This window comes from Aptenodytes forsteri, unplaced genomic scaffold (assembly GCF_000699145.1).
Source record: "Aptenodytes forsteri isolate BGI_AS27 unplaced genomic scaffold, ASM69914v1 Scaffold186, whole genome shotgun sequence".
NCBI lineage: Eukaryota > Metazoa > Chordata > Aves > Sphenisciformes > Spheniscidae > Aptenodytes > Aptenodytes forsteri.
In genome coordinates, this window is record NW_008793959.1 from 894,501 (window position 1) to 903,756 (window position 9,256).

A 9,256-nucleotide genomic window follows, 5' to 3' on the forward strand; every position below is an offset into this window, starting at 1 on the left:
TCTTTGCAGTCTTATTTCCAGTCTACAAGCCTCGGGAGTCTTCCACATCTGTGTGACGAATTTGAAAGTCCTGACCACAGCCTGGACCCTCCCCATGTCCTTGCATCCCTCTCTGGTGCTGCCTGAAGCCCTCAGTGTCCCTGGGAGGGCTCAGCTGGGACAGGGAGCAGAGCAAGTCCTTCAGCTGCTCTTGGCTGTAGGCACCCCGCTTTCAAGTGCCGAGGAACAAACACCTTCCTACCCCTGCCAGACAGTTCAGCAGTTGCAGGCAGGACTCGCCACATATTAGGAGCACAGCCACCCTGGGGAGGGCTGTCCCATTTGCTGAATCCCAGCCCAGTCTCCTCCACTTCTCTTTCTCCTAACACGCAACACATTAGCACAAGACCTCGCTATGTCCCTTCACTGGGATGGCTAATTCTCACCCCTTCTTTCATGATAGCCACACTTCAGCCACCCTCCAGCCAAAGCTGTGTATCAGAGTCCCGCAAGCCAGGAAATCCCCGCTTCTCTCTCCAGGAGGGTTACCTCTTCCTGCGGAGACTTAACCTTTTATAACCCCATCCATCATGTTAATTAGGCCTGTCAACTGAGGGTTACCTGACCAATATGATTCATTTCAACCTCTCCATCCTGGTAGCGGTGGAAGGTCTACTCAACCACAGTTAACCGAATGCATTTATAGATGCTTTCCTCAGATGGCCTGAAAGCTGAAGCTAAACAAATGTAGACTAAAAACAAGATGCATTTTTTATTTATTTATTTCTAGCAGTGACTATAATTAATCATTGGAAGTTTTTTTCCTAGCAGTGACTATAATTAATCATTGGAAGAATTTGCAAAAGTTATGGTAGATTTTTCCATCACTGGAAGTTTTGAGGTCAGAATGGGATGCTTTTCCATACTGTGGTTCAAACAGGAATGAAGTTCTATAGCCTAGGAATATGAGACCGGATGATCATAATGATCCCTTAATGTTTATGAGACCACATCAGTACTGGCCTTGAGGAGGATGTACCAAAGTCATCCCAGGTTGGAATCCAGAAGACGGGCTCTGAAGTTGTGAGATGCAGCTGCAAGAGGCTCCCAGAGGCAGGGACTCCAGGGTGGACGTAGCAGAAGAACACCTCCTCTTCAGCACTTGGACCTTCGTAAGTCAATGAGGGTATCTCCCAGATAGGTTCCTGGACATCCCACATGCCAGCAGCAGTGATGCTAATTAGAGTTTTTAAATATGCTAACAAGCTTATTGTTCTTAGGCCTACCTGTCATTATTATTTACTGATTTACTTCAGCTCTTTCTTTCCAGAAGGTTAAAGAGGCAAAACATTTTCTTCCCAGCCCCAAGTGGACCTCCTATCTCCATCTTGCTCTCCCTCACACATACACACAGTATTTGGGCTTCTAGTCCCTAATTTCATCAGGAACTAGTGAAAGCCTGATGTTATTGCCTGAGACTAGGAAGAATTGAAACATACAGCTGCGGGAGGTGATGACTCAGTGGCTGGTTTACCAGTAGTTTCAGTAAACATGTGTTTACAGACACCCCTTTCAACCCTACCGGCTGCTGTGGGTTTTTTTGGCATGATGGAAGGTGACACTAAATGAAAGAGTCTCAGTTGCACAGGAAGAGATCCAAGATCTCTTCTGATGGAGGGACAGATTAGAAGAAAGTACCCACATTGTCCATTTGTGGGTTGTCCAAGCAGGATATCCTTTACGGGGAGGGCGAACTGCTATAAATGAATGAGGACACCTTGTTCTGAATGAATCACACCTCTGTTTTCACTCTGCTGCCTCTCTGCTCCAGCCCCATGGAAACATTTTTCCTTAAAGACCTCTTGACATTGTCACTAGCTCTGCAGATTGCTCACGTTTTGTACACAGGAAAAGTCACTTTTGGAGGAGCAGTTAGGTGAAAGAAGATAGACTTTTCTACACCAAGGAATAACTTCTCATAAATCTGCCAGATCACATTCATTTGTCTTGCAAGCTTGCCTCAAGCCACCAGTATCTCTGCTCATCAAGGTCACATCTGTTTAAAAGTGCAGAGGGAGGCTGAGCCAGCCACTGGGGAAACATTGATTTGTGATCCTGTATTGCAACAACTTGAGCAATTAATATGATCAAAACATCCCATTCTGTGTCATTATTATAGACCTCATAATATTTATTTTCATTACTTAGGACTTACAAGATGAAAGGGGCAGCAGTGGCTCTAGGGTACAGCTGCAGGTGGGAGAACCCCCTCTTGTCTCAGCCGCCTGCATGCCCAAAAATGAAGAACAGTTCTGTTAGCCCGTGGCAGGGGCTGATGGATATTTCAGTAAAGTCTTGAGGTCTCTGTTGTTAGTTTCCAGCTGAAATGTAGATGATACAGGTCAAGGCTTCAGAACATCTGCTCTTGCACAGACCAAGGAGATAGAAACACACCACCATGAAACCTGGGTATGGTTGGGATCCTGATCACCTTCCCTCTGACTTTATTTTCCCAATATTTTCAGACTGGAGGAAGTGTTACCCCAGCAAAAGATCTGGCTTTGAGATGATAAACAGTCTTCTCAGCCTCTTCGCTCTCCTGCAGGACTGCGAGGAAAGCCATCCTTTTGGATACCTGCACAGATCGATGTCTATCTTTTCCAGTGGTGCCCAGTGAAAAATGCTCTTGGCAAAGTAACTCTAATAAACTTAACCCTTTGGTATTCCTGTTCCAAGTATCATCCTGATCCTGTGAATGGTCCAGCACCTCCTTTCATCCTCAAGGCTGCTCTGGCCAGCTCTTTCTCTGAGCAAAGCAATATGAGTGAAATATGGAAGCAGACGGAGAGGAAGCGTAGTTAGCATTCATTCATTGCTTATGTACAGGCTGTCAGAACTAATGAAATTTTATGACAGACGGGCAGCGATCAGCTTCTTGGTGTTATTTATCTTTCTCGCTCCTGGCTCTACATCCCGGGTAATTCTTCATTCGTCTTTAAAAATGCCAAGTCGACTAAGCGCAGGACCCACCTACCCAGAAAACTAGCACATTCTGTCAATGCTGAGAGATAATTAATAATCACCTGGCTCGAGTGATGAGTGACTGCCAGGCAAAATATTCTCCCTCCCTCTCATTGATTTTCCCCACCCCACTTCCTCTCTCCCACTGAGCTTCCAAAAACTTCAAGAACATCCATTATTGGGGATTTTCCCCTCCCCCTTCTGCCATCTCTCCTCAAACTACAACAGATGTTTGCAAAGACATTCCTCGGGCTGAAGGCACTCATGGATGGCGCTGTGGGCACAGGCTGCCTCGCAGGGCCCCCGATTTGCATCATTTATCCTGAAAGGTGCCAGCTAGGCTTGACAGATTCATTTGTAAGAGCTTTGTAGTAGGTGATGCAAACTGATGCAAAACATATGAGTGAAGCTAGCTTCATTCGCCACCTGTTAATGGCAGGAGACGGCGGGGAGGAAGGAAATGTAATTCTGTGCCTTCACAGAAACTGCCTTATCTGGTGAAATAGTGACAGTTGCCCATGCTTGGGGTGCTGAGTAGGAAACTAACAGAAGGAGATGTGGAGGCACCCAAAAATAAACACTTTTGCCTCCAAATGGAAGGATGCACCTTTGTGTTACAGCGATACTCTGCACATGCAGGAGAATTAGCTTTGCTCCAGGGTTGACATGTAAAGGTGGGATCTTCCAGTGCATTCAGCACTCTATCCCATTTCCCTACATCAGTTGACAAATACTTACTTTCAGTTGGCAACGTATTAAACTAATGCTGACCATTTGTAAAATTCTTCCTTAAAATATTGTCTTTAGGCTTCAGAGTTGAAATGAATGAGGCATTCAACCTTCCCGTGAGCTGTGATCCAGGCTGTCTGCAGGCTTGGGTGAGCAGCTCTGGGTTCATCAGATCTGGTTCATATCTAGCCAGAAATGCCAGGACTGGAGAGCCAGATTCTTTATTTTACTCCAGATGGGGATTTCAGCCACTGATTTTGGACCACGTATTCAAAATCGGTCTTAATTAGTCAGGAACAGTGAAGAAAGAGAAAGTTATGATAAGAAAGCAGAAAGGTACTTCTGTTTGTAGCTTCTGTATGTGTTTGCGATTGCTCTGATCTTTCTGTAAAAGGGATTATGATGCTGTGAACATTCACACGGGTGAAAGAAAATAACCCAAACAGCTGCCTCCACTTAACCACCAGACTTTTCAGAGGATTTTGGGAAGGGGAGGAATCTGGGACTTTAGAAACCAAGCCAGCCTGTTTTGAGGTAGCTATGAAAGAGAAAAAAAAAAAATAAAACACCACCCTACTAAGGAAAGGTGCTAACTCTACCTCTATAGATCATGCAAAGATAGGAAAAGCTATAAGGAAATATGCTCAGTATAATGAGATACTGAAAAAACAAGTCTGCCTCTGCCTTTCATGGGGTGATTCCTGAGAAGCAGTCTCTATGCTCCTAATAGACCAGTTAAATGAGAGCGATTAGAATAAAATTTTAAGTGAGAGGGGTAAATCTGGATCTTCACATCTTGTCTCCTCTGAATTGAGGTTGTCTGCGAATCAGCCAAACCAGTTGTGCAAGGCGTGCTGTAGGACCACCTCCTTATAGGACAGGTCTATAGGTTCCCCTTCCACATGTTTTTTTCTCCTTTTTCAAAACCTCCACTGTCTGCTGGCTTTTTCCACTTTTCCTGTGGTTTTCAGATCAGGGCAATAACCTGCTGACAGGATGCAAATCAAGAACCTTGCTCGAGTGAGCCTTATCTTTAAGGGGCATTTTCAATTAACTTTAACTTAGAAACAAAGTAACAGACTTAATTGCAAATCTCAGCTCCGTTTGAGCTCTCCACCGATGATGTGCAATTGGCAGAGATGCACTGCACTCCCCGTGAATAACCAAATGGTTTAATCCCCAAAGTCAAACACTAACCGGGCTATGGAGTCACGACAGCACCTCTGTAATTGTTTAAATGAGATTTCTTCTACGGCCTCTACCTCTTTAGAGATCATTGCACTTCTTTCCTCTTTCTCACTCTTTGTGCTGCCAAAGAGGGGGGACTCCGGGCACCCCGGGTTGCCTCTCCACAGCGCAGTGACCAGGGCACCCCATTACTGGTTCCCCCATCCCGTTATGCCCTGCCGAGCACTGGGCTGTGGCAGAAAGTCGCCGGCCTTGGAGTTACAGTGCCCGAGCATCCCCTTTGTTTGAAATATTGCTCCTTGGGAACTGCAGTGGGAGAGTTGGATGACTGACAGGCTGACCTGCGGGGAAGGAGGGCTGGAGAAGTGAAAATCCCCAGAAAAAGGACAGTTTTATCCCTTCCTCCCTTTAGATTTGTGGATGATGGATCTCATGTCTGCAATCCCACGATTATTATATTCTCTTAGGAACAAGCTGCTTTTCCAAAGCAGGTCCTGTTGCAGTGAACTCAAGCCAGGAACAAGGAGAGGCGAGTGCCTGACCTTGCTCTGGTACTGGGTGATTTGGGGGAGCCTCGGCCAGCTGGGTAGTCTGTGATGCAGCTGCATCGGGGGGGCAATAATTTCTTCTTGAGAGCCAAACACCACTGCTTGTTTGCTTGGTTGTCGGTGTGCTCGTGGGGTTTGTGCCTTTTCTTCTCTAGCTCAGCCCAGACGCAACTTCACCGGTCGGTCACCTGAGGGATTTGTAGCTGGCTGGAAGGCTGCAGTCTGCTTCCCCCTCAGCTACAAGGGGTTGCTCTGATTCCTCCTGAGCTAAAGCAGCACCTCAGATGGGGAAAACTTCAAAACCCCTTTAGCAGGTTAAAGAAAGCAGGAGTTCCCTTCGGAGCTGTCCTGCTTCAAGGCCTCACTGCTTTTTCCCTCTGCTCAGTAAAAGAAAATGGAAAATCTGGGAAACCTTTTGAGAATGGGAGATTTCTGCCTTTTTCTTCAGCCAACAGAATGACACAGCCAGAGCTCAGACTTCTTCCCTGCCCTGGGACTGAGTTGCTGCCTTCTATCCCAGTTTATAGGGCAAGATGTGGTAGTGCTACGGCATTTCCCAGATCCCAGGGACACTGCAGAGGAGAACGCCACACTAAGAGTAGCCAAAATCAGGCTCGTACTCCTCCATCACCCAAGTGCTCTGTACGTGGGGTGGGGAACGTGTGGGACTGGCACAGAGGGCTTTCCTCGGGGCTCGGACAGAGGATCCCCAAGCTCAGGGCATCTCACAGCTGCCCCAACCTGAGCAGGTGTTAACCTTTCAGACAGGGACGATGAAATCTCTGAGGAAACTGGTACCGGCTCCCACCTGAGGATCTAATGTAATGAGCAGCCTCCAATTGACTGTAATGGGTCTGGACTCTATCACAAGCAAAAAATCTGGGTCTGGATCTAATACAAGTGTCTTCAGCGCATTTTATTTTGAAGTCTGTTTCAGGGAGAGACAAGTGGATGCAGAAAGCCAGTTTGCCCTATATTTAAGAGCAATTTGACTCTTTCCGGTGTGAACATTCAACCAAGCCCCTTCATCCCTGTGCAGTCCCAGCCCCGTCACACCCCGCTGCCTCTGCGTTCATCTGCAGAGCCGTGCTCATCCCTAAAATCACGGGTCCCAATAAGGAAACCAGCCAAGAGACCAGACGCCCATCCTGCCACCAGCATCCCCTGCCCTTCCCCGGCTCGCCAGCACCTGCAGCAGCCCGTTTCACTGCCAGCCCCCTCTCACACCACTGTCACGGACAGAGTTAATCCCAGGAGGGCACAAGGATGGCCAAGACACCCAGCCTGAAGGATGGGTTCGGGGAGGAAGGACTTTTGTAACTCATCCTAACTGGCCACGTGGACTAAACAGCAGATCCTGGCTGCCTGCGCTTACAAGGTTTAATTTTCTAATTGAAATTTCATGGAAAAGCTGCACCTTTCTGATTAGTCGCCCCAGCATGAACACTCTCTCATAACACAGACATCTGCCCTCCGGACTAACCTTTCTAGAAGCTGCATCAACAAAGTAATGCTAATAAAAATATCCATCTGTGCTTAAAGATAAACAAAGCATTAATACACCAAACTGCGGCTTAGATTATATTAGAGTCAGCTTTAATGATATTACACATCTGTTAGGATGTATTTCCCACCCGGGCCATCTCTCTCTTGCTTTGTTAAATATCTTTGTATGAAAAAATGTGAGAGCATTTCCCTGGGAGCTTTTTGTATGCGTCACACTTGCAACCGGCCCTGCTCTGAAAGCCCCTTTCCCTGAGACACCCTGCTGGGACAGGGCTTGGGGATTAGGGTCTGTAACCTAAACATTATTGTACTTTAAAGTAAATGCTCCCCAGCTCTCTCTACTTGGGTTTCAGAGCCTCTTCAAAGGGCTGTTTTCTTCCCTTCCTTGGCAGCAGGGGAAAAAATATTTCAGACCCCAGAAACCAGACACTTTGCCGAGCGCCTGCAGAAGTGTGTGCACGCCTGGGTGCACCCGGGAAAGACGTGGTGTCCTAATCTCCCCTGGCACTGCCAGGACGGGGGCTTGCTGCAAGGCTTTTCAGGCTAGAGACGCTAACTCCAGGGTTTTGTTCCTGTGAGATCCCCATGCACAGTAATTGGGAGACAGGGGAGGGGGACACGCTTCCGATTTGCCCTCATTTTTTGTAATAGCCCCCCCCCCCAAGAAAAAAAGAGGAAAACTGATTTAATATGTTGGCAATCTTAAGAGAACCGATAAATCTGTTTCTCCCAGCATTTCTTCTAAAAGGGTGGTCTTATCCTGTTAGCCGTGCACAGCGAAGCTGTCTGGAAGTTGAAGCCTGGAATTCACGGGATCGGGATGGAATTCTGCCTTTCCCCTTTCCTGTGCCTCCTGTCCCCATATGTGTAAAATGGGAATAGCAGTCATTGCCTGTCCTCCACCCCAAAGGGAAGCCTAGCTGATGAACAATGAATATTTTCATCCTGCCAAGCTTTTAGAGCTGGGGTTGAAAAAACAAACCAGAAGTATCTCTATCCTCATTGCTGGCCCTTTGGAGAAACAGCTGCTTATTCATCATCAGAAACCCGAGTGCTAATTACAGGCAAGGATCAGATAGAGCCAAGTAAGGGGTGAGGACACCCTGAGCTGTAACAGGTTGCTCTGTGCCTGTCCCGGCAGAGGACAAGTGTCACCGTCCCCAGCAGGGACGCTGCTCCCGACTGCCTTGGGCACAGGCATTGCCTCGGTGGGGTATGCCAGCAGCACCAAAGGCTTTGAGGCATTTCTCCTCTACCTCCCACACCACGCAGCAGTAGCCAGCGATGACATCTTGCTGCCCAATACCTTTGACTACATCTGCTCCATCACCTGAAAAAGTTTCTTCTTTCAAGCGTTGGGGTTATTTGAATCTTCATGAGCTCCACATGTGGCAGCTGAGAGCAGGAGCACATCCCTGCCACGACCAGCAAACCGCTCACTCTGGACTGGAGAGAGCACGAGCCAGCATGGAGGTGGTTTGGGGCAACTGGGGAATGGGCTCATGCATGAGCTGAACTGGCTCAGCAGCCCGTCCTCAGCGCCTCGGTCCTCCTTCCACGCAGCCCAGCCTCGCCACAGCGGCAGCGGGGTTTTGGGACATAGTCTGGATGAGACACAACTGCTTCTCCTTCTCACCCCACCCTCATTCACCAGCCACACAACAAAAGCATCTTAAAAAGACCAGCAGTGCTCCTCTGGATGGCTTTTTTTGTTTTTCTTTCCACCAAGGAATTACAGAATTGCAAAGATCTGACTCCTAGGGGTGAAATATTAGTAAAAAGCAGCATGCTCAGGGCTCCGTTGCTTCCACTGGATGTATTCATTTGTATTACAGGAGCACCTCGAGACGCCTGCCACGCTCGGGTCCCACCGTACTACAGGTTGTACAAACAGGCAGAAGCAGCATATGCTTCCACGAAAAGCCAGAAGCTCGAACACTCTGGCTCAGAGCTAACAAATATTTAGGTGCCTTTATTTTCACCAACACCCACTTTTGATATGAATCAGCACAACAGAGTCAGTGCTCACCTCAGAAATCTTAAAACACATCTAAACAAACTGTAGAATAGGGAAAAGCGGCACAGAAAAGGGAAATAACCTGAAACAATCAGGAATCGCAGCAAATTTGATACGCTTTGGAGATACCCCAGTACCTCACACGTGTTTGCCTCGTTTACCTGCCAGCAAAGGAGTGGTTGCATGAGCTCAATGTGGGGCTGAGATTTTAGCAGTATCCATTATCGCTCTGTATTATACGAAGTGCAGATGTTGAGATATCTGAGGA